The 25131-nt window shown below is 39.0% G+C and overlaps 3 long non-coding RNA genes across 3 annotated transcripts; 1 reads left to right on the top strand and 2 right to left on the bottom strand.

Annotated features, from left to right (window-relative positions):
• Positions 1–212: 212 nt before the first annotated feature.
• Positions 213–946, top strand: LOC121654609. The gene is made up of 3 exons (XR_006012975.1): positions 213–297; positions 380–423; positions 872–946. It is a non-coding gene; the product is annotated as an uncharacterized LOC121654609 (long non-coding RNA).
• A 10673-nt stretch (positions 947–11619) lies between these two features.
• Positions 11620–13452, bottom strand: LOC121653916. Its single transcript, XR_006012883.1, has 3 exons — positions 13426–13452; positions 11779–11838; positions 11620–11687 (listed from the first exon to the last, which is right to left on the bottom strand). It is a non-coding gene; the product is annotated as an uncharacterized LOC121653916 (long non-coding RNA).
• Positions 13453–22689: 9237 nt separating this feature from the next.
• Positions 22690–24671, bottom strand: LOC121653949. The gene is made up of 4 exons (XR_006012887.1): positions 24583–24671; positions 23535–23603; positions 23340–23438; positions 22690–22858 (listed from the first exon to the last, which is right to left on the bottom strand). It is a non-coding gene; the product is annotated as an uncharacterized LOC121653949 (long non-coding RNA).
• Positions 24672–25131: the final 460 nt, after the last annotated feature.

Genomic DNA, 25131 nt, shown 5'->3' with positions numbered 1-25131 from the left:
ACCAGTACTCATCCCAACAGGCACTACAAGCCCCCTCAGTCACATATCCCAATCATTCCATGTCTCCGCCCCATTCCCACAGCCCTACCAATTCAACGTATCCTCATTACTGGTTCGTAGAAAATCCTACGAAAAGTGATGGACAATAACTGGTAGGATTTGATACGAACTTCCAGCAACACAAGAGATCAGTGCGCCTGCGTAACCGAAGACGTCATCGCGCCTTCTCGTTTTCTCCTTCCGTAGATCAATTTAGGATGATTTTGGTGCAAGGTTTGGGCATTTCTAATTTATTTTGTGAGTAGCTTTACTAAGTCTTTCAAATTTCAATATCCTGTAAAGCAAGAAACTACATTTAATATCCCGTTTGTCTTGCTAGGTATTTTGCGGTTACGCGTCTTGAAAAAAGAACAGGCTACTTTGGTAAGTGTGGGCTATGCTAACATAGATTTTTAAAGTCTGTGTTCATGAACAGATATTAGCAGACCGAAATAATATAGGCTTGTGTCAGATCGTGTTAAATAATAACACTTTCACTGTGTCACTGTCAGGGTTAGGGTGTGTATGTCTGGTTTAAATTACTTACAACTATATCTTAATAATTTTAACTTTAATGTATCAGACAGTTCGTATTTGACATGATATCTTTGGGAACAGTAACTGGATTATTCAAGATGTCTTGATTTGCTAATAATGAACAAGATAGATATATCATAGTAGAGTCTAGAAATGTACTGTGAAAAAGCAGAAAACTTGTGGAAGGATTTTCATGTAAATTGTATTGATTGTTCCAACTACAGCAATAGAAAGTCAAGTCAACTGTTGGAGCAACTGTCTGCTTGGGGAGGTCATCTTATGTTTTTGTTTTTAGGCATTATGGCTTCAGCTTCAGAAACATCACAGCTTGCTGAGATTCTCAGAGAAGCACATTCTCTGGCAGGAGAACTTGAGTGGTAATGTGATGTTTACTAAACTTTCCTTTTTTTAGTAAGAGTCGTGAACACTTATGTGTAACTGTTATGGATATCACATGCTAACTTTATTTACAAAAATAACATGGTGCTGAACACTAAAATAGTGGATTGAATGATGTATTGTTGGCAAGTTTGATCTGGTCTCTGTGCTGCCTCTCCCAAAAAATGAAGATGAAAACTGTGTAGTCCATGTGCAACTAAATATATTTAACCAAAGCTGTTCTGTAGTGGTCAGTGTGTTTACCAGTATTGTTTGGATTCTGTTGCCATTCTTAGTGAAGAAAGAAAAAAAGGAGAAGATCCAAACATAATCGATGTCGTTGGAGACAACGAGATGATGATGGCAATATCATTCCCCAAACTAAAAGTCAGATTTATCAAACTCACACGGTTAGTTTCTTACGTCTGAATTTCAATAATGTGCAACATCTTTGTTGTTGACACATGACTAGTGACGGCTTGGTCCCCTTATGGACAAGGAGGAATCTAGTGTGGATTTTAAAAAAGAAAGATAAAGAGAGTTCACTGCAGTTTGCAGACAGGACATTGATGAATCAGCAACACACTGTGATTGACACTGTCCTGTACCGTTGACACTGTCCTGTACCGTTGACACTGTCCTGTACCGTTGACACTTACATTACATCATTTAGCAGACGCTTTTATCCAAAGCGACTTCTAGTGGTCCGGCAGCAGCGTTAAGGGTCTTAAGGATCCAACTGGCAGGTATTTATTCATCCCCTGTGGGATTCAAACCCAGGTCTCCCACATGGGCGACTGAAGCTCTACAAAATGAGCTAACCAGCCACTTAACATTGAATTGTATTTTTGTAGTGAGACGATCCAGATCAGTCATGTCCAGTAATCCAGAAGAGCCTTCAGTAGGAATGCCTGATGAGCGAGAAGAAAGACTAGGTAAGTAAAAAGACATTTTTTCCAACCTGTTTCTAATAAAGTGTCATAACCTTAAGCACTATCTGGCCATAATATGTGTGTTAAAATAAAGTTTTTATTCATTCATTCATTCATTCATAGTAACGGATGCACATCACAAATAATATCAGTGTTAGAAGAATAAAGGCTAAGCTACAGAGCATGATTTACTCTTTTGTGCCGTGTAGAATCGTATTCTCTTGAAGAAAAATAGGACAAAATAAAAATTTAACAAGCTGTCTTATTTTAGCAAAAATTACAAAGATTATGGCGACTGAGTTGTTAGCGTAGATTATTAAAAGCTTTCTGATAGAATGACTGTTATCGTGTGTGCATTAGGGATCACATGTGTGTATGTGTAGGAAACACACTTTTCCTCTTCACTAGTTTTAATCCAAACACATTAGTGCATATTTAGCTTTAGTAGTCAGAATTATCATTTTTGAATTATTGCCATTTTTATTGAAAAACATTTTTGCCACAATCCACTAATCCAGGATATGACATATAAATAGAAATTTCTTAGTGGCGCTACAGCAGCTAAATTGGAAGCATTGCACATATTTTGACTTAAGAGAATACTGTCACCTCCTGTCATTTTAATATTTCATTGGCCTAGATGGTGATTTTGATATAGTTTTGGATGATAACTCAGGCCTGATTTTGCTTAATCAATGCATTTTATTCTTTCTGAGACAGACTCTGTCCTTAAAGAGCTGGAGAGCCGGCTCAGTGATGCAAGTGTTGCTGATTCCACCCCTGAGATAAGCTCTCAAACAGCCGCCAGCGACTGGAAACTGAGGAACACCGCCTCCTCTGAGAGGTGGAAGGAAGCCAGACCTCAGCTTCTAGACAAGATGCTGAGACAAAACTGCATAAAACCACGGCTCTATCAAAGATGCCAGAAGACAGAATCCATCATTAGATGTGCTGAATGTATGCCGATGCTGTACTACTGTAGTGATTGTGATGTAATTTACCACGAGTCCAAAGCACCACACAATCGGACCTCCAGGACCGATGGCTTCCACATGCCTCTTCCCCAACAGTTGTGGTGATGAGCGATGCAGAGGACGATTATTCACATCAGACATGCAGTAGTACATATATACTTTGTGTCTTTCTGTGCCAGGAAAACTTTTGTAAACACTTCCACATGTTATGGTTTTCTTTGTTTTATTTTTTTCTCTTTTGTAGAATAACATACAAATAGAATCATGTAAGTGGAAAAATGTGACAGAGTAAAAATCCTTCATTTCTTCAACATAAACACCTTTGCCTGAAATGCCAGTTTGTAGCAGTTACCGTCCTTCAGGACTGTTGGAAAACCAACTTTGTGACAACTTCAGGAAACTGGTGTAGATTATTATAGATAACAAACATGTTCACAAAGAAAACTGGTTGACAGTCAAAAATCTATTTTTCTATCTAGAATTTCTGTATGGGTTATTCAGTAACTGTAGTATGTAAAGCTGAGGAGTACACAATGTTGAAAATATGAAATTGTGTGCCTGCATATGTGTGTTCTTTTCTGTTAAAGAGAAAAATGTTTTGGTATTCAATGAATCCCTTTTCTTTAGCAGTTAGAATATTACCGATGGAATTACCACAGCAAACCTGTAGTTGTCCTGCAGAGAGGACGACTGTAACCCCTGGTCGCTCTGTGGTGTTTGTCAACATGAAAGGTAACTGCATGCATGCACCTTATACCTCACTGTCTGGACAACTTGTGTCTGTGGATTTTGTCATCAATAAGAAAAGATGTTTTCATCAGGGCGGTATGATCTGTCCCTTCCAGAGCTGCACTGTGGAGGCTGCTCTGCAAGCTGGACACCAGCATTACATCATGTTCAGATAAGTGGTTACTGGCCTGCTTCTGTTCATGTCTGCACACTATTTGATGTGGCAGTTTTTCGTGGCTTCAAGGAAATGAAGTTGGCAGCACCAAGTAATTCTCGTCTGACTTTCATAAGAATGCTAGAAGCTCAAACAAGAGAAAGTGGCGGGTGTGTTGCCCTAAATATACACGTCCAATCACTTTCAATTCTGCATTTAAGTATTACTGTCTTAAAGTATAAGTAATGGCTTAACAAATCTTTCAACAGACTGGTAAAGTGTGCTCCGACACTTTCTACAAGAGCTTCATGGAGTGGGTGCTTGTCTCTGACATGGTGGACAGGTTGTGTTTGGAGGAGACATTTACCTGTCCAGCCTGTACTCCACAAACGTTAGCTGTGTCTGTGGATGGAAACCAGAAGCTTTACCGCTTCAGAAAGGATGCACAGTAAGTTTATATTTGTGTTTCTGTTGTTTGTTTATGTCAGTTTGCATTCTCACGAAAAATTCTATTTCAAATGTTAACGGTTGTCCAGCCAACAATTTGGGCGTTCATGTTCTCTAGCTCTGATGGAAAGGGCGACTTTGAAGGTGTGCTTCTCTGTCCAGATGATGAGGTAGCAGCGTTTGTGGAAGACATACAAAAGAGGGCAAAGCATGTACGGGTTTTAATTGTTTGCTTACTAATGCATAATTGTGAATTAAATAGATATGGAGATAGTTTTAGTACTTTCTATATGATTGTGTTGTCAAACTTAAGGTGTCCAGTAATATTTTTTTATGAAGACATGCTGAATTGTGTTAAATTAAGGATTCCATTTTTCCTCAGGGTCTAGAAGTAGCTGTTTGCCGTCATGGTATTATTCTCCGTGCCTTGAATATGTACAGGTAAGCTCCGAGTATTTCCACCACAGATCTGTGTATTTCAAGTTATCTCAATGCGTTACAGTTCCCTGCACATCAGTCAGCTGTACTCTGTTAAATATACATTTTCCTAATACTTTCTTACAATCATGGAACTAAAAAGTGTCACTGTTACTACACATAACCTCACTGATACACTGCCATTATTCCATTTCAAGGACTTGCAGACTTACAAAGTCACCACTTAAATGACAACTGACCACTTCCTGTTGTATTGTTGGTTTACTCTAATGTTGTAATGTTAACTCTAATGTTGTAATGCAACCCTACAGGGGTGAAATCTTCGCCTACCCAATGTTTCTTCAAAAGGAGGTGGCAGCCATGAATTCAGTCTTCTTTTGTATGGATGTTGTCTGTAAATACTGGCCATATATCACAAGAATATCTGAAATCTGCCCAGAGTACAGTCAACTCACCACAATCAAGCCTTGCTGTCTGTGCTCCATGACAAAGCGCATGGAATAAAGGTTCCACTGTTCCATTTCAAATCCACTATACTGGATTATAGAACCACAACAGTACTGGAAGCTTCAGTAAACTAAGACGCCACACTATTTATTTCTAAATGACAGATAAAGTGGGGAGGAAGCAGTCAAGATGGAGCTGGTTCCACCTTAGGAGAAGAAGTGGAAATGGTCAACTCCTTCCTCTCCCGGACTGCCATAAATACCAAGTTCATGAGTAAAGGAGGTCAGTTTTCGGCTTCTAAGTTTTATGTCCAGAATATTGAAATAGAGTTGCTGAGTGTAAACGGTTACAAACAGTAGTGCTTTTCTTTTCCAGCCCGCACAGACATGCTGACTGTCCAGGTCATGGCCTGGAACAGAAGAAAGGTGGAGAATATGTGTGACACCTTATGCAAACGACTTCGTAAGGTAACTGTCATCTTAATTGTCTTTTTGTTAAAGGTGCCACACAGTAATGTGAATGAGATCTGAACATATTTTAAATCCAACAGACACAGCAGAATCTTCAGAGGGAGAGGCAAAGCCTTAGACCCTCAAGAGTGAGATGTCTGCCAATGAAGGGACCGTACATCAGTGGGTCAGAGATGTCCAGGAGTGGGCTGAACACGGTGAGTGTTTTGAATGGTACATGTTTTTACTTTGAATCATCAGTGGCTGGCTTGAAACTTACATTTGTATATAAAATGTTTAAAGTTTTAAAAGTGCTTTGTGTTGTACAGAACTCCCTGTGGACCGAGATGATTCTTTGATCGCACTGAGAAGAAGGATCGAGGAGACTTCTGTAGGCCACAGACAGCACAGAGCACGTCTCTATAGCCAAACAGGTACAACATTCACATTTAATTTGTGTTTGTTTGCTTTTTTCCCATTTATTTCATGTGATTATGTGTGTTCACTCACTTTATTTGCGATGTGTCCCAGACAGCAACACTGGACGTTCGGTAATCCGCAGCCGAATGTGGCGGAAAAGCAGCAATTAGAGAACTACGAAGCTCAGCATGATGACATGGTCCAACCTAAAGATCAAATCGGACCATTTAATAATTCTTTACAAGCTGGCTATATGTTTCCTTGGCAGTTACCACCCTCTGGTATGTTACATGATTTTTAACATTTGACACTGAACATTTCTAATATTGAGCACAGTCCTCCAACAAAGCATTTCATACTGCCTGCCTACTGTTCACAAGTTTATTTATAATTTAGCAAATTATCTTTATTTTTTTTTTTTACCAATAATCAATGTGCATCTATTTCCAGATGGAGTGGATGTCCTGTCCAAAAAGAAGGTTTTCGACAAATTCATGCATATACGTAGACTAGAGGAGGAGGTGATGATCCTTGCTACAGAAGTAAGGCAGCACTGGGAGTTCATCAGGAAAAGGGAGCAGACCTTGGGTGTTTTATCCATCTGTGCTAAAGGTAAGTATTAGCTGTACGTATTTTGGCCAAAGATTTAAGATGTTTTTTTTGTTCTGTTTATATAATATGATTTATGATAGATCATAGAGCAGGGCTTTTCTTCTCACCAAATCTTTATATTCACCACTATCCAGATAGACACACCAGCCTCTCTGAAGAAGGCCTTGAAGGTCTTCAGGGAGAGCTTAAACGAAGAAGGTTCCAGCACCAGTCTCTCCTTGTCACAGTCCGGACTAAATATTTACAAGTGATACAGGCTGGACTTGTTGGATCTGTGCAAGATGCTGATGAGGGGGATGATGAGGAGGATGATGAGGGGGATGATGAGGGGGATGACTTGTTTGATAAAGAAGGGACAGAAAGTGACTTTGACTGCAGCTCAGATGAAGATGATGCTAATATGAACTTGAAAGCAATTTAAGTAAATGAACAAACTGTTCCATGAATAATGTTGTGGGGTTATTCTTCTATATGTATGCATTCCAGACATTAAACAGATGTATGCTGTTCTCTCCCACCTCCTCCACTTTTACCAAAAAGTGACTGGACAATTGAGTTTAACAGCAGACTGCAAAAGAACACGGTCAACAATATAACATAGTTTTTTTATTTTTACTTTGTATTTTGTATTTATTATTGCCAACTTTAATTAACCAACTTTTGTGAATTATATTTTATTATGTTTACAGATTTACTGCTGTGTATAAACGTGACATGCTTTTTTGACTGTATAATATAAAGTGCTAAAGTTGCCATAAAGGACATCTGCCTTTACTCTTTGTTATATGTGCATACAGGTTCCTTATGTATTGTAGAATACATTTATAACATTTCTGTCTGCTGATAATTACATTGTCAAAAACATGTTAATGAAAAAGGGCCATGCCACAGCGATGTAAGCTCTAAGTGTTTGTTGAATGTTAATGAAGGAAGATGTGAAGTACGCAGTAGGAAAGGGAGAATGAAAAATGTCAAAAGAATGAGCCAAAAGGGAGACGATGATGTAAACTGATTATAAGAAGGCGCGTGGCCCTGCTCCCGAACCTCAGTAAGTTTGTTAACCTTAGTATAAACTGTCCATAGTGCATTGCATTAAATTAAATTTTTTAAATAAATTTAAAATTAATCAAATTATTTAATATTTAAATTTTTATTCTATAGATTATTTTTTGTCATATTTTGTTGTCATTGTTTAATTACAATAAATTAGTTTAATTTGTCCCCAGAAGGTGATCGAAACACTTACACACACACATACATGTACAACCCACAGGCGGGGACTTTAATGACTTCAGTTTGTCTTAAAGAAACTAATAATATAACCTTTTCTAGCCAGCTATCGATGAGGCTGTAAGTAAAGCTGTTTTTAGAACCCTAATTTAATGGCCAGTCGGCACAGCCACAAGCTGGTAGTTGTTAGGAGAAATCCCTCTGTTGACTCGGTGCAACTACGTTTTTAGTTAAAATATGTTAAATTACCAATCATTGTCACTGTTTTCTTTAAATGCTGCACTACAGTCGGTATGTTTGGTAGTTCAGCCATATTATAAGTGTGATATACTGGGTGGACATGCATTTTTGAAACCCTAATTTTCAACCCTAGTTTGTATACTAAAAGAACTACATCTATGGTGGTAACGTACACGATGCAGCTTTGCATAGTTGTTGGGAATTGTAGTTTCATTTTAACAGTTTTGGCTCATAAATAAAGGTAACATGTAAATGTTTATTTTAAAGTTAAGTGAATAATTTCAGGAATACATTATAATAACCATACTATATAGACTTAGATTTTCTGTAAATTACTAAGTGGTGAAACTTATTTCACGTTGCTCTATGCTGTTGACCATGCTCATATGGGAGATAAGGTCTGTAATATTCTATATCATATTGGCCATCAGTTGCATTTTTAATTATAAATTGTGAGCCTTCAAATATGCATTGAGGTCAAGATTTACAAGACGAATATCTTAAAGCAAAAGCAACAAAGGACATTAATTTTGACACGATGACATGACATGAACACATCCATACGTCAGTGCAGCTGGAACCTGGACTTCCTAATGGACAGAATTCAGGTGGCTCTTATGTCCAATGTGACATAATCTTGGTGCGTGTCAGTGCCCCCAAGGAATGTGTGCTCAGACCCCTGCTTTACAGCCTGTGTGCGATTTACAGTACTGCCACACACAACATTGTTTGGAGTTCTGTCTAGCTGTATCACAACCTGGTACAGCTGTTATAATGCAGGGTAAGAAGGTATAGTCAGTTTGCTACAGCACATGACCGGGACTGACATGTTGTTCGTCCAGGACCTCTACCTGCAGCTCAGGTGAAAGACAAAGGCCCAGCAGCTCCTCTCTGATCCTAGCCATTCCAGCCATAATGTGGTGAAATTTGTAAAGCACTGCTTCTTTTTTGATGTTTTTCTTTACCCTTATTTTAAATATTCTTATCTCATTCTCAATAATTTGATGCTCCATCTTTTTTATTTATTTGTTTTTCTTGACTTTATTAAGTGCAATGCTGCCGTTTTCTATGCAGTGTTTGCTTATTCACATTGGGAAATTTCTGAGGGGACAATGAGCTAACAGAATTAAACTGTTTCTAACGATGTACATCGTCACCTGTAAGTAACAATGACATTTTAAAGACGAGATTGCGATGGATGCTTCGACTTCGTAAAGGAATGCAGCCCACACACAGTAGTGGAAAGCGCTGCTTCACTTACAGCAACATTGTTCGTCCCGTTGCTGCCCACCGGGAAAAAGAGCAGTTTTTAAGATAACTTATTTACTGTATAGAGAATTACAGGAAAACTATTTTAAGTCTGAAGCTTTGTGACACAAATATTACTTTTCCCGTTTGACTTGTATTTATAAAAGAAACTTTATTGTCAAGAATACAACAAAATTGTGTTTGGCAGCATCTAGGTCTCAGTTACAAATTTACAATATTAAAAATTAATAAATAAAAATAAAACTATATAAGCAATCAATATTAAAGTGCAATTAAAATGTTAGACATAACAGAATGGTCTATATCAAAACTTGTCAAAAACAAACCAATCAGGAAGTAGTTTCCTAATGCAAGAGACACGAGAAAGCTCGCGACAGAATAAAGCTGTCTGTGGCTATGGTACAATTATGCATGGAAGCAAAGTGTCTTTTAATTCAAAAGGGACATTACATTTATTCATTAACAGAGACTTACATTAATATTATGAGAAAACATTAAGCATTTTTCTTCATTATCTGTCCATGACAAGTAATTCATCCGTGGTATTGATGGAGATGATGCATGATGCTTTGAATGACTGTGACGTAATTCATCTTAAATAGTATCACGTGATCTTCTTCTTCCAAGCATTCTTATATTTGCATGTGAAAACGTCAAACATTTATAACACTTTAAGGTATTTGCCATTATGTTTTCTAAGAGCCCCTTTATGTGTACGCCCCTTAATATTTCCCTCAGCTTGCCTTGCCTCACACCTGGTGAGGCTGGATCACTGGACGTTGTATTTGTCAGTGAACAGTAAATAATGCCACGGTATAGTAAATTTAGCTCTTACTTCTTAGTGTCCTTCGTTCCACTGATGACAGATAGAAAATATGGCTTATGTAAATGTAGACACACATCCAAAATAAGTAATTACATTTATGTGTTTTAACTAAAACATGGTTGGATGCCTGTAGATAGAATGCAGGCAACTAACTGACACCTTTATATTTAATTAACACATACTTGAGAATAAACAGTACTACAGAGAATATGCTCTCAGTGCTCATACTACAGGAACAAGGAACGTTCTCCGTTGGTGTCCTACCTCTCTATGGCCCATGACGTAACAGCATTACTGTTACTTTACCGTTACTAACTGCAAGAGGTGGCTTTCATATTTTTATTTCATTATTTTAAAATGTAACACAGATAACTTAAAAACAATGTAATGAACAACGTTAGACATTACAGAACAAACAACAGCTACACATGTAAAAAAGGTAAAAGAGTAGACGGTAGGAAGTAGACGGTTAAACTTCAGTCTACTTTAGGTCGTCGGCAGACACCCACCAATCATTCCATTTCATGTTGCTAGAAGAAAGGAGAAACTTTACTTTTATCTGGATAGAATGAATGCTTAAAGCAAGCAGCATACAAGATCTAAAGGCTAACACTGAATTTGTCATGTTGCACCTACAATGAATGGTAACATAGCATTTTGGGCCTGGGAGCCATTTCACTTTCACCTCCCTTTTCCCCTGAAAAACAATCAATGACAAAGTCATTTACAGAAATAATTACATTAATGATCGGTTTAATTGTTGCATGCAGTACAGCTCTACATGGATATTTGTGCATGCATTGCATGAAAGTAATGTTTTTGAATGTGGCAGTTGTTTGTGAATGTACGCCTCACAGGAGACGTGTAAAACCTTCATTCTCCATCATTTCTGTAGCATATACAGTTTACTGAATATATAAATATTTTGTGACATGCTAAACAGAAGTGTGCATTAATCAACTAAAAACAACCATGAAATTAAATCACTTACGTTTGGAATCCTTGGCGACACAACTTTAGTGTATGGAAAACTTTCCATGTTCTTATTATTACTATTACCAATTATTATGAATATGATTATTATTAATTCCTGTTTGTGTTTATACACACGTGTGCACCTGCTTCACCTAATATATGTATTACTGTACACACTGTCAATGCAGAATGAATAAAGATGATAAACATTACCTTCTGTATGCTGTCACCTAGGGAATTAGAAAAAAAGGGACAATTATCTCAATGTGACATGTAAAAAGTTCTTATTAAAGTTTAGACATTGTGTCTCATGTTTGATCTTTCAGAATAAAAGCCTTTTTGCATCCTCTAGAGGAAATGCAAAGTTTTTAAGTTAAGAAAATATCAAGTGTAAAGATGTTTTTGAGCAAAATACTGATCATACAATTGAATGGATTCTTCTTTTTCTCAAGTTGTTTGTTGCCAGCAGATGGTATTTATGACGTCTTACCTTTGTGCTTCATTTGAAGGGGGGCAATGGTGGAGAAGGTGGGGGAAAAAGGTCAGGACATAAGGACTCTGAAAGCATGTCAGGGGGTGTCACTGCAGCATCTAGAGTACAGGCAGACCAAAAAGTTATCAATGAAAAATGTACTCACAATGTAAAAATGGCAATGTGAAAAACAGATAAAGCATTTGTTACCAGGTGACCCGGAGACTGGAGAGGATTTTGAGACTGTGGTTGGTGTTGCAGTTCCAGGCCCTAGTGTACAATTAGAAAAAAAGAGAAGTTTTAAAGAGGTGAAAAACATTTTACTATTTTTTTTCTTTTAAAGGTGGCGAGATACATAATGCACAAATACCCATATTATATTAAGTATGACATTAAGTGTCATGTATCTAACCAAAATATATATACAATATAATTACAATGCTTTCTCCTTGTCTGAAAGAGAAACTTGATTCTGTTCTACTGTCAATATTTGATGTCAACTACCTTCAGAACTGCATCAGTTCTTGGGCGGCTGTAGCTCACCAGGAGGAGCCGCTGTCTAACAATCAGGAAGTTGGTGGTAGACGGTGCATCAATTACACACTTCTCCCGACTACATACTAACGTCCTAATGCTGTCTGTTGGGGTATGAATGTGTGATCGATGAAAACCACTTCGTCAAACAACAGAGGAGCTGTGTGAACAGGTGAATATGATGTGTAATGTAAAAGTGCTTTGAGAGGTCATCATATGTTTAGTAGAGCATTATATAAGTACAGTCCATTTACTGGTCTTTTGTACTGTGTTCACTAGCACAAAGTTAGTCATTTGTTAGGGTAATACACAAGTTTAACCAGCTATACAAAACAGATCATCCTTCTCATCTGTAGGTTCAAGAACAGACAGAACAACAACAGAAAAAAGATGTGTAGGAAGGTTAAAACGAGAAGCTTCAGGCACCTTTGAATGCAGACAATGAATCCAGGCAACTACATCATTTGTACCCATCACAGCCGGACACATCCCAAGATTTATCATAAACATCAGTTTCTGCACTTGAATGATATAAGTAATATCTGCAAATGGTATAATTAACTATTTTTGTTGGCTTTTTAGACATTTTAAGCTCTGTACTTGAAGACAGGTCCACTAGCGTGTGATGTACAGATGCTAGATACACCAGATATGGTCCTCATAGGCTGATGCAGCTACAGGCAACATTGAAGTATGATGGAGGTTCCTGGAAGGTTTGAGGCTACATTTCTGCAAATGGAATTATACATTTAGACAGAATACAAGGTGTCTGTTTTGCTGGAAAATAAAAGCAAATACACATCTACCATGCTACCCATTAATGGGCATTTGGTTGACCCCAACAGTAAGATAATCGCAACCATACAGTTATTGTCATACAAAAATATCTTCTGTCTAAAGAAAGAGGAGCTCTGGAAGTGCTGATATAGCCACAGAATATTTGTTAGTCCTCCAAGAAGTGAAAGCAGTTAACCACAAGCAACATGCTAAGTTCCTTTAAAGACATTGTACTTGTGTACTTAGAGGTATTGATGCTGTTTAGAAGGCAAAGGGCGGTCAGACATAATACTGATTTGATTTAGATTCCCCTTCTACTTATTTAATCAACATTTTGTTAATAATAAAAAAATAAAGTGTTAAGACTTATATTTGCAAAAAATATTCTTAGTTTACAGTATTTTGTCCACACCTGCATAAAACTTCTGTCATTCTGCATCTTCAGGATGCTGCATTCATATATTGAAAAAGTGCCAGTGCTCCACACAGCATACACACTTCCACAAACTTGTTTTTCTCTTGCAAGGGGTATTCTTTAGGTCTTACCTGTGTACACTGGTGGACAGTACACCTTTGTGGTGGACAGTACACCTTTGCGGTGGACAGTACACCTTTGTGGTGGACAGTGGAGGAGATGATACAGAAGGATACAGCCCAGGAGGTAGAGGGGCTTCTGAAGCCACAGCAGGGTGTGAAGTTTCAGGGTCTAGTACACAGTCCCACATGGAAAAGAATTTCTTTAATCTTCACCTCTGAATGAGATCCAAAGTAGATAAAGTACTTGTGATGCCGTCTTTCTTACCACAAGGTGTTGAGAGAGCAGAAATAGTTCCATTCTCCTCCATGGCCTCAGGTTGCAAGGAGGCAGGGTCCCTCTGTCCTCTTGCATCCAACAGAGTGGATGTTTTGGCCTCTCTCTTTCTTTTACCTGTGACTGTTTGCAAACATTTTATCTTAGTTATTGTTTTCATCATATATGTCTTCCCTGTTTCATAGACAATGTAAACTGCATAATAGCTGTCTTTAAAATGAGCAGGTACTGAAAAGTTATCAAATCCTACAAAAACTTGAGTAGTGTTGTAAATTCTGTAGGTGTGGTTATATAGTGTAAGCAATCTTTAGCTTCTTCATGTACATCAGTCTGTCCCAGTCAACAAAACTTAAGTCTGGTACGCACATAACAATTTTTGGGCTGATTTTGTCCCAGTTTTGCCTCTTCCTGACCTTGGACGGCAAACGCCTGATCATCATGAGATTTCCCCGTCCAATCATCATTTAGTCTGAGGTTACGAGCCGATTTGTCCCGATAATCCGCTCCGAAACGGGCCATAGCCAACAATCGGGATTATTGAACATGTTCAAAATTTCAGAGCCGATTTCTGAATAATGCCGACGACTCGTTCATCGTGACTGCGTGGATGGTGACGTGGTACGGAATGTAGCCAATCAGAGAGCGAGCTGGCTGGGGAACCAGGAAGTAAAAAAAGTCTGTGTTCACGTCGTCTCCAGTCTGTTATTTCTGTTAACAATAGTCCCAAGACCGCCATCATTCCCTCATCCTACATATCCCCTTCCATGCTGGGTGTTGTGTTTTCCAGTTGTTACTATGGTTCTTCTTCTACGTTTGTCTGGCTCGGAGGACAGATTGTAGATGAGTCGCAGGACAGCATCATTATGTGTGTGTTGTTCTGTGATTACATTATCAGCACACACTACACACAAAACTGTTTAATGCCTGATTTTTTATCTTCATGTGTGAGGTCTCAAACAGATAAAAAATCTCATAGGATTAAAAAATCGTTGTGTGTACCAGGCTTAAGACATTAGTCACTTGTGTTTGCAAGAGACGAGCTTGTGAAACCAACTAAGTAATGAACAGAGTGAAGCAGCATGTTTCATATCTGCAGACATCCAATCAAGGGAACATGTACATGTAAACCTTCTGCGTGATGCTGGTTTAGAATTAGAGAGTAACAGTAAAAAAATAAAAAATAAAAAAAATAAAAACAAACAAAAATAAAAAAAATAAATTAATGTAGAATGATCAACACTAAAGGCTTATTAATAGTCTTTTCCATAAACTGAGGATGTCTTTGAATAATTCCATCAGCACAGAAAACAGACAGCTTCAGATGTGAGGATCTGGGTTTGAGACCATGTTCCTCACACATGGTCTCCATGTAATAAATTACAATAATTAAACAGTGCAAAGGTTTAATCAGTTAAAAAATAAATTCTAGGATTGTAAGCTGTTTTATACTTCAAAATGTCAGGACTGCACCAAGTTATGGATTGTAAGTTTTAAAGCAGCTAAATGTATATGTTACATTGGAATAAATACACATGAATAAAACATTATGTGGACTAACCTTGTAAAAGGTTCTCATGAAGGGTTTTTATGAGCCTTATGGTGTCCTTCTCCTTCTCAGTTTCCACCTCTAAGCCATTCAAAAAGTCACAGAGCACAGTGTGCTTCTTTTTGTACCCAAACATAAAAGTTGGGTTCAAACCAGCCATCTTGAACTTGTGAATCTGCAAACAAATTATATTCCTTATGAAAATGGATGAAGTGAAAGGACCTGCTGGTGTTAGCTGTTAAATGTTCTAAATTCCAAATGTGTCTTTTTGGCTTAAACATGCTTCAAATTTAGGTCACATTTATAGATTTCAATCTTTTAAAATAATGTTAAAATGAAATTCTATCTGGATAACATTAACCCAAAAGATCCAAAACTTCAGCCCTCCATGCTTCTCAAGTGCAAACACAAACTAGACAAGATTCAAATTAATAATCTACCATATCTTTTTTTGAATTTCATTGGATCTGGTAATCACACAGATTGTCCAATTACCTAACTAAATCAGATATTTGAGGACATCAGACGCAACACCTTGGGAGGCAAATGAAAAAAATAAAAAAATAAAAAATAAATTTTTGACAAATTGAACAATATCTTCAGTTCAGTGTGTTAAACAAATGGTTCATGTTTGTTTTAACTTTATTTTAGTATGCAGAAAGAAACAAATGAAATGCTACCTAAATATCTAGACAAGTCTAGCTTAGTACATCTGACTTTCTGATATAGTTGTTTTAAAATGTGTGTAGTTTTAAATATAGCACTTTCCAATGAAAATAAAGGAAACGCCTACAGAGCAAACGTCACGTCAAAGCCTGGTGGGAATTTCGCAGGATATGTACGAATATCAGTGCATTACTTTTCATATGAAATCATACGAATCATTTGTGAGAGTAGCCTGATCAATTCTTGATCCGCTATAGGCTGTTCGATCCATTTGATTTGAGTCAGGTGTGCTGGAGCAGGGAAATCTGGAAAACCTGCCGGATTGGGCCCTCGAGGACCAACATTGGCTACCCCTGTTTTAGATAATAGAATAGTCTTTTCACTGAAACCTGGCTTGATACTGATGCTCCAGCTATTTTACCTGCATCACGTGATTTTATTCTGGATCATTTAAACAGCAAACTTGAGTCAGCCATCGATGCCGTAGCTCCTCTCAAAAGTAAAATAATAAATCCAAACCCACACCACCGTAGAGGAATGAACAAATCAAAGAGCTCAGAAGAAACTGCAGTAGAGCAGAGAGGATATGGAAGACAACAAAATTAATCATTCATTTATACATTTTTAAGGAACAACTCAAAACCTACAATAAAAGTTAAACAGAACATTTTTCCAATCTTACTACAGAAAACAAAAATTAACCCCAAATTCCTTTATAAAACAACTGATCTTTTAATAAACACAGATTTTAACAAGTTATCGTGTCTGCATCAGACGCTGCATGCGAGGACTTTATATGCCACTTCAGAAGTCAAATCCATGCTGATCCAGTGTTTTATCTCAACGACATGGTGATTTTAACAGATCTGAAGCTCTGCGTTTACCTGAGGAAACACTGGAGAGTTTGTCCTGCTTGGTGTGCAGATGCTAGTCCAGTTTTCTTCCAACTAAACCAACAACCTGCCTTTTAGACCCAATTCCTACATCACTTTTAAAACATTTCATGGTGTTAGATGTGGTAAATTACTCCCTCCAAACGGGTGTCTTCCCACCACCGTTAAAACGAATTTAGATTGTTGCTGCTTCCGAAAACAACCCTTTTAGCTGCTGAGAGTATGAGGTCAGGTCCTCGGGTTTGCAGCTTTGTGACGCACCAGTGGCTATATTATCAGATACGCTGAGATCCAAGGATCAGCCTCATACTCATAGTGGATAAAAGGGTTGTTTTTGGAAGCCGTAACATTTGTCAACAAAAGGGAATGTAATGAAAATCATTAAGCCATGCACAAGCACCAAAGAACCAATTCATCACGCAACGAGCCCGAGATCAAAGGAACCACAGCTCAGTGCCACGCCATCCATTCACTGAGAACAAGTAGGCCTGAACCTGAACCTGAACCTGTTCTTGTTTGTGGATAAAGGAATCCGCTTGGATTGCAATGCATTTTATCAAACGAGGACAATGTACTGAAGTGGATGATATGCTGGTTGGCACTGGCACATTGATAGTGAAGCAAGTTCTTGGTGCTTTAAGGGATTGTGATGTCGGGACTTTGTGGCATAAATACGTGGCGACTGGTGTTGTCTAAGGCCTGTTGCTTGTGGAAATGTTTGGATCAGATTTGGATCAGATGTCACTTAATTCAAACGCAATGAATTTTGAATGCGTTATTAATGAACTTTGATTGTACTGCTCCACACAAAATTAAATCTAATGGATATTAGACAAGTGAAAGTCGTTGCTAAATATTTGAATATGGAAAATTAAAAAAAAAAAATCAAATTGACTGCCAAAGCTTTGGAAAATAAAATCGAACGGCTCCAGCATGAGTGCAAACGTGCCATTAATAAAATTAAAGGGCTTATTCTGTAAATAAAAGCACACATGAAATTAAAAGAAAATGCTTCTGAAATCCCCTCACAACGGAACGTGTGAAAAAGCCACAGACCTGCACAAGGCATTGCCACTATATAAAACTCAAAATGACCCCAACCCTAACCCCCCCTAGCATCATAGATTACAGTGATGCATTTAAAAACAAGTGGAAAAATGGATACGAGAAGATTCACATGAAGACTCAAATAAATCACCATCTCAGACAAGCATTTCGGTGCAACCATTAAAAGAAGTAAATCAAATAGAACAAGCTCCTGTCGGAAAGGGCAAGGATTTGCCTGCTGCTGACCCTCCAGTACCTGTTCCCACGGTACAAGACCCCCTGGATGAACTGCGGCCCTGTGACAGTATCTCAAATACAGATATTAGATCATGCTCATTTGCTGAAAGAAATCTTGCAGTAAAACAAAAGGCATTAGAGGAAAAATATGCTTTGGATGAAGAAGAGTTAGAGCTAACCAAAAGACAAGAACAGCTGTTGCTGGAGAATGAAATTGCAGAAGAAATGGAAAAACTAAGAGTTATAAAGTCACAAAGCAGCGTTGGCAGTAAATCATAGTCAAAGGTTTCAGATGGGATTAATTCATACTATGAAAACACCTCAACGTCAACGCCACTGAATTTGTTCCATCATTGTCATTTCAAGTAAAACACAAAGCAACTAAAACCACACAGCCAGCTCACCTGACATAAAACAGCCCCAGATCCTTCTCATATGCTCCAACGTTATCTAGTGACCCCTGATGATCCTGTGACCAACATTGATGCTGGTGCATCACAAAATTACAATGTGTTGGATATAATAAGGAAACAAAATGAAATTACAACACTCTTGATGCTGCAACAATACCTCTCAGCATTCCCAGAAAGGGAAACCATTTTTTATGGTAATGTGACAACCCCAGAGCAGGTTGTATTTTGTCTGTTTCTGGGGGCTTTAATTTTGCTTCCAGCCCTGTCTCCTGCTCTGCCTCCTCCCCTCTCCGCCTCTGTCCTCCTCTTCTCAGGTGGCCAGTCTGCTGCTCCAGTCCTCCTGCGCTACCTGGCGGGTGTGGCCCGCTTGGGATTAAATACCAGGCCGTTCACACCTTCGCGCCCCCTTGCGCTCTGGTTTTTGGCTCTCAGCTTGCGCCAGGCTGCTCACCTGCAGCGCTCCGTTTCCTTTGTTTGTGCTCTCATTAGTTTGTCCACTTTAGCTTTCACACACATCACCTTCCCACAATCAACACTCCCATACACTACTGATGCTACAGATTATACACATAGGATACACTGTTAATCTCCGTTTTTTTAATTTGGTCACTTTCTTTAAATAAATTATACTCTAATTGGCATCCTTTGTTGTCCCGCTTCCTTCTTGTCAAACCCTCGTGAGCCGGGCTTGACAAAATGGGGGCTCGTCCGTTGCTGCATGTTTTCTGGTCACCCTGCCGCGTTGAGGTAAGTGCTGTTTGGACACGCATTGGCTGGGAGTTCCCTGTTAGGCGTAGGGCACTTTCCCCTTTTAAGCTTGTGTCGGGTTTTGTTTGTTAGTGTTGCGAGGAGTGGTTAGTGTTGGTTGTTTCGGCAACCATCTCGGGGGCAGTCCATGGGGTCGCGTGCGGCAGTCTGCTGCAGGGTGGCACGTGTCCCACTGGTTTTGTGCTTAATCATCCCGCCACAGAACTGCATGAAGACTAGGGTCCAGTTTGGTTAGTTTTGGTTAGGCAGTTAGAGGGAACTTTCCAGTGGCGGTGTGTTGTTGTTTGTCTGATCGGTGCAGAGCTTACTCGAGGGTGAAGTTGTTTGTTAAAAATGGCATTTTTGGATACCTGTTAGAAGGATCAGTTGGTTGAAATAGCTGGTCATTATGCTAGGTGGGATGCTTCAGGATGAGCTAAAAGCATTTCTTTTGTTTTTGTTGTCTTTGTTTGGAATGGGGGTGTTGCAGAAAGAGCCGGGCGGTGCAGCAGCTGCGAAGCCGGCGCCGTCAGTGACGTGCGGGAATGCGCTCACGTTTGTGCAGCAGGTGCAATGGCAGCAGTTGCAGTTGGAATTGGAGCAGACCTGGCTCAGAGCATTGGTTAGTGAGTCGTGTCTTTCCTCGGCAGTCGGGCCAGATATGTCTGGGTCTGCGCGCGCATGTGAAAGCACGGCTGTGACTGCTAACCTCTTTCTTGTCCCTAAGTTTGATGAACGAGACCGTGTTATGTTGTTACTTTGTTTGAGCGGTTGTCGGAGGCACAGTTGACCGTAAATCTGGCCAGATGTGAATTTGCCAGAGCGACATTGCCTTACCTGGGCTGCGTGGTTGGCCAGGGTAGTATGGCGTCTGTTGACGCCAAGGTCGCCGCTGTGGCCGAATTTCTGCAGCCCATTGCTGGGAAGCAGTGGCGTGTCTAGAAAATTTTTGATGGGGGGGCCAGGTAGGGGCACAGATTTTGAAAAGGGTGGCACATGTAAATGTCCCATGACCTTTAAAAAAAACCTAATTTATTAAAAATTAGATCTTTCATCAGTCCTGATTTCTGATTATTGCAAAAGTACTGTGTTAAGCTGAATGTACTTTTAACCCTTACTACAACTAAGTTTTAACCACTACAGTGCGAAATTTTGAGAAATAATTTTCAAAACGTACAATCAGAAGCTTTGTCAGTGTTTATTCAGGATTAATGAATAGCATTATTTGCAAAATATTTTTACTGACATAGGGCAGAAATGTTTTAGGCAAAAGCAGTTTAACATTTGCTCATCTGGTTGGCTAATATAACATTTTTTCCAATGCCTATGCAAAACCTTAACAAAAAGCAAACATTTTTCACAAACTGGGCAGTGGAGATTTTGACACACAAGAAAAAAAAATAAAAAAAATAAAACAAACAAGCTTAAACATCAGAATCAGCTTGCTATATATCAGAGACTTAGAACAGGTTGATACGCCTGTTACGGTGACAGGTGGCAAAACGTGTTACAAAGGCATCCAGGCTCAATGATTGAGCTCATTTTCTCTCAATACTCAAAACTCCAATATTGCTGAGCCTCTCATCAGTCATAGTTGTTCGTAGATGAGTTTTGATGAGCTTTAGTACTGAGAAGCTACGTTCACAAGTAGCACTGCTGACAGGTAAGGCAACAGCTATTCTACACAAACGAAAAAGCTGATGAAACACCTCTTTGTAAGGCTCTAGAAAGGTGGTGAACTCCAAAACACTGGAGAGTTCATTCCCACACTGTGCTCTCCTCTGAACAACCTTCCTAGCTTGACGTAGCTCATGTTTGAGGTCTTCAATATCACAGTTATACAGACCAGCCAAACTTAAAACTGCTTCCTCTGACATAAAGCTCTTACTCTTAGGGTTTAGTGCCTGTATACCCCTCATAATATCACAGTTTGTCTTGTTGAAGCGCCTCTCCATCTCTGCTTGCACATGGTCTAGAATGGGGTAAAATATTTCCTTCTTAAACTTGTCCTTGTCACCCTCCTTACTCCTACGCTGTCCGATAGGAGAGTCTACAAAATAACCCTTGAGCCTGTGGCTCCCTCTCTGCAACCTTCTTTGAACTGTCTCAGTTGCAACATTGCATTGCTTTGCAATATCCATTGTGTCTTGCCACAGCTCATCAAAACAAGATTCACTTCTGTTCTCGCCCAAGGTGTCTTGAAGTGCATGGATTAGGTCTACAGCCCTTGCTTGATCTAGAGATGGTGATTGCAATATGTCAGAAAGCAACTTCATTTCCCCAAGTATTTTTCTAAATGTGGCTAAATTGCCAATAAAAGTGAGGTCAATTTGTGCCAACAGTCCCCGTGCATCCACTGATCTGTCACCGCTGTTCTCAATATCTATCTCATGAAGTACTCTTAAGATAGCTGGTAATCTGTCCATGACATTTTTACACGCACTGTAACGACATGCCCACCTTGTGTCACTGAGTCTCTGAAGCTCTCTAGGAGCATCTGGATACATGTCTTTTTGAACCGTGAGCCATTTTTGGTGGACATATGAACCTGACATATACACATACAATTTCTGTAACAATGAAAAGAAACAGTCAGCTTCAGGGACGGCTTTCACTGCATCAACAATAACGAGGTTAAGGCAATGTGCATTGCAATGCACATAAAACGCATGCTTTGCCTCTGCTTTTATCCGGGCTGCAACACCACTACATTTTCCTGACATTACTGCTGCCCCATCATATCCTTGGCCGACAAGATTGGATCGATATTCAAGGCCATGCTTTTCCAGACACTGGATGATTTTTTGGGTGAACCCTGCAGCATCTAACTGACTTGCTCTCTGGAACTCTAAGAAGCTTTCTTGAACAGTCCCATTGTAGTAGTACCTTAATACTAATGACAGTTGCTCTGTTTTTTTTAGGTCTTTTGTTTCATCTGCAATCACAGAGAAGCACTCACTTTCCTTCACTTCTCTAATAATGTCTTCACGCACCATCTCTGACAAACATTCCAGTATTTCATTCTGAATGTTATTACTGGTATATTTAGCATTTCCTGTTGCTTTCATTTTTTTTGCAATCAGTGGATTATGCTTAGAAATCAGTTCCATTATCTCCAAAAAGTTCCCTTTATTTTGTGATGTATCTGCCTCAAGGTGTCCCCTTTGAGGAATGTTTTGCATCACTGTAAGGAGAAGCACTTCAGCAACAGTTTTAATATAGATGCGATTTTCCTCTACTTGTTTTTTGTATGCCTTGTCCAAAGCATCACGTACAGATGAATCTGTCAGAATTTCCTTCTTATGTTCACTCCAAGCATACATGGCACTCACATGTCCCTCAGATTTCTCATGCCCCTTAAAACCTCCATCTTTATACATTGCCTTCTTCCAGTTTGAGTACCCTTCATGTGATGTGAAAGGAGTCTCAGAAACATTTGGAAGGGAAAAATGTCTACATGCAAAACAATAGACAGAGTCCCGACTTTGTGAATATTCAAGCCATTTGTGCTGTGAATACCATGTCTTGTTGAAGGCCCTCTTCTTTTCACCATGTACTGTTCGAGGAAATACCTTCAAGTGTGGCTGTCTGGGTCCATCTGCCGGATGTTGAGATATATCTAGGGACGAGAGATTCCATTTAAATCAGTGAAGAATTGTTTTGAATATATAACAACACTTGCACAAGAGACATGATCAATAATACAGAATATTTTCTATATAATGCAAACTACCCAGAATCATTATTTAGTTTTTATAAGCTTTCAAGTACAAGTTCATGTTTACTTATATAGCACACTTAACAACAATCAACAGATTGCCCAAGGTGCTGAACAACTGATAAAAACTGATCAGGAGCTCTGAGATGTAGAGATGGTTCCGTTGTACCGAACCCGTACCGAACCGTGACCCTTATACCGAGGTACGTACCGAACCGTGACTTTTGTGAACCGTTACACCCATATATATATATATATATATATATATATATATATATATATATATATATATATATATATATATATATATAATGGCATAAAAAAGGCATAATATATATGCCTTCAATATGTTTATCTAAAAGTAGGATTGAGGGTTAAATACCATGAGGATGTCCCTGTGTAGTACATGATGCAGAAGATGTAGTCTCACAAGGTGCCACATTCTGATGACCTGGGTGATGATAAACATGTGAAGTGGTACCTGGAATAATAGCAAAATATTACATTACATAAAAAAGAGGATGTTTTTTAAAGCATCATTTCATTTTGCTTTACAATTATGTACAATAATACATACCTTTGCTTGGTGAATACAGGAGTGATGGGTCTTCATTTTCTTCCTCAGTGGCATCCTCCCTTACAGATCCTGAGATAAATATTTAAAATCTTTTACTGGAAGTAAATACCTCACTGTCATCCTTTTTAAAATCATACAGCCAAGATGAATACATTTTCATTCCTAATTAATACCATTTCTGCCTGTGGTTATGTAATCTGGTGGGTTAAATTATGGACAATACAATCATCCCTTCCTCACATTTATTTATTTTTTTGTTCCATTCCCACACATACCTTGATCTGCAGAACTCACTGTGGATGACAACTGCTGCACAGTCTCTCTCTCACTGTCCTTACTCTCTGCCTCCAGCTGTACTTTTGTCTTCTTGACAAAGAAACTCTCAATATTTTGAGACCTTTTCATTTTTCAATTTCTTTCCCTGTCTACTGGCTGACCCTGAAGAAATAAAGCAAAAATGTCTGTCACAAACAACAACTTTCTTGATAATTTTGACTAAGGTCCAGTACTGTTTCTCAAGAGATGATATGCAGGTTTTAGGCATTTCCTGCCCAAATATACCTAATTCAGATCAAATAGATCTCCCCAACAGCCAGTTCTGCACAAGCCTGTAAATGATCCACGTGTTGAAGCAGAGAAAATTCCAAAACTTGGAGGATATAAACATCCCTGCTATGAGCTATGAGCATGGCAGTCACGTCATGAGATAATTGCATGCTAATCTTAAAAAAAAAAAAAAAAAAAAAAAAAAACTAGAAAAGTTATTTGACGAATTAGCTAGCTAGCTAGACCATGTATGTTGCCTTATAATATAGGTGTATAAAGACGAACATATTCGACAAAAAATACGGTTGGGTTGGTATGGTGACATTTAGGCACAAAGTAAGTGACATTAAGTATCACCTGCAACCAAATCTGCACCTCCATACAGCAATTTGTGACTCGGATATTCTGTAGGCTACTACTGTCTGCAGAGAATTCTTCAGGGTTACTTGTTACATGATATTAAAATTTCACTCACCTTTATAAGAAACTTCATATTACTTACCGGGATATTTATTTACAGTCGAGTCTTCTTATCTTTTACCAATATCGATTACTGCCGTTTGCTGCGCTGGTGTCTCCTCCCTTTGCAGGTGGATACTGAGAGGCTGTAGCAAGTGCTGCATTCAGGTACCCTCCGATTTCGGAGCTTCACTGTGAAGACTCTATCATACGAAATGTCACTGACTTTCATCGTCAAAGTTTTGGCGGGGGGGCACTTGGGGTGGCCAGCCAAACTGGAGGGGTGGCCCGTGCCCCCCCGGGCCACCCCTCTGGACACGCCCCTGCTGGGAAGGGCTCCTACGTTTTCTAGGCCTGGTGGGTTATTATAGGAGCTTTTGAAGTAGCTTTTCTGCGGTCGTGTTCCCTCTCGCAGAGCTGTTAAAAGCTCGTGTGTAATTTGTGTGGTCGTCGTATTGCCAACAGGCATTTGGGAATATTGAATTATTCTTGTGCTCATGTCCTGTTTTCGCGGCTCCCCGATTTGACAGTTCTTTTGAGCTTCAGGTGGACGCCAGCCAGGTTGGGGCTGGTGCCGTCCTGCTGCAGGGGG

Source organism: Melanotaenia boesemani, chromosome 15 (genome assembly GCF_017639745.1).
Source record: "Melanotaenia boesemani isolate fMelBoe1 chromosome 15, fMelBoe1.pri, whole genome shotgun sequence".
Lineage (NCBI taxonomy): Eukaryota > Metazoa > Chordata > Actinopteri > Atheriniformes > Melanotaeniidae > Melanotaenia > Melanotaenia boesemani.
The sequence above is the reverse complement of the archived record's forward strand: the minus strand, read 5'-3'. Positions and strand labels throughout refer to the sequence as shown.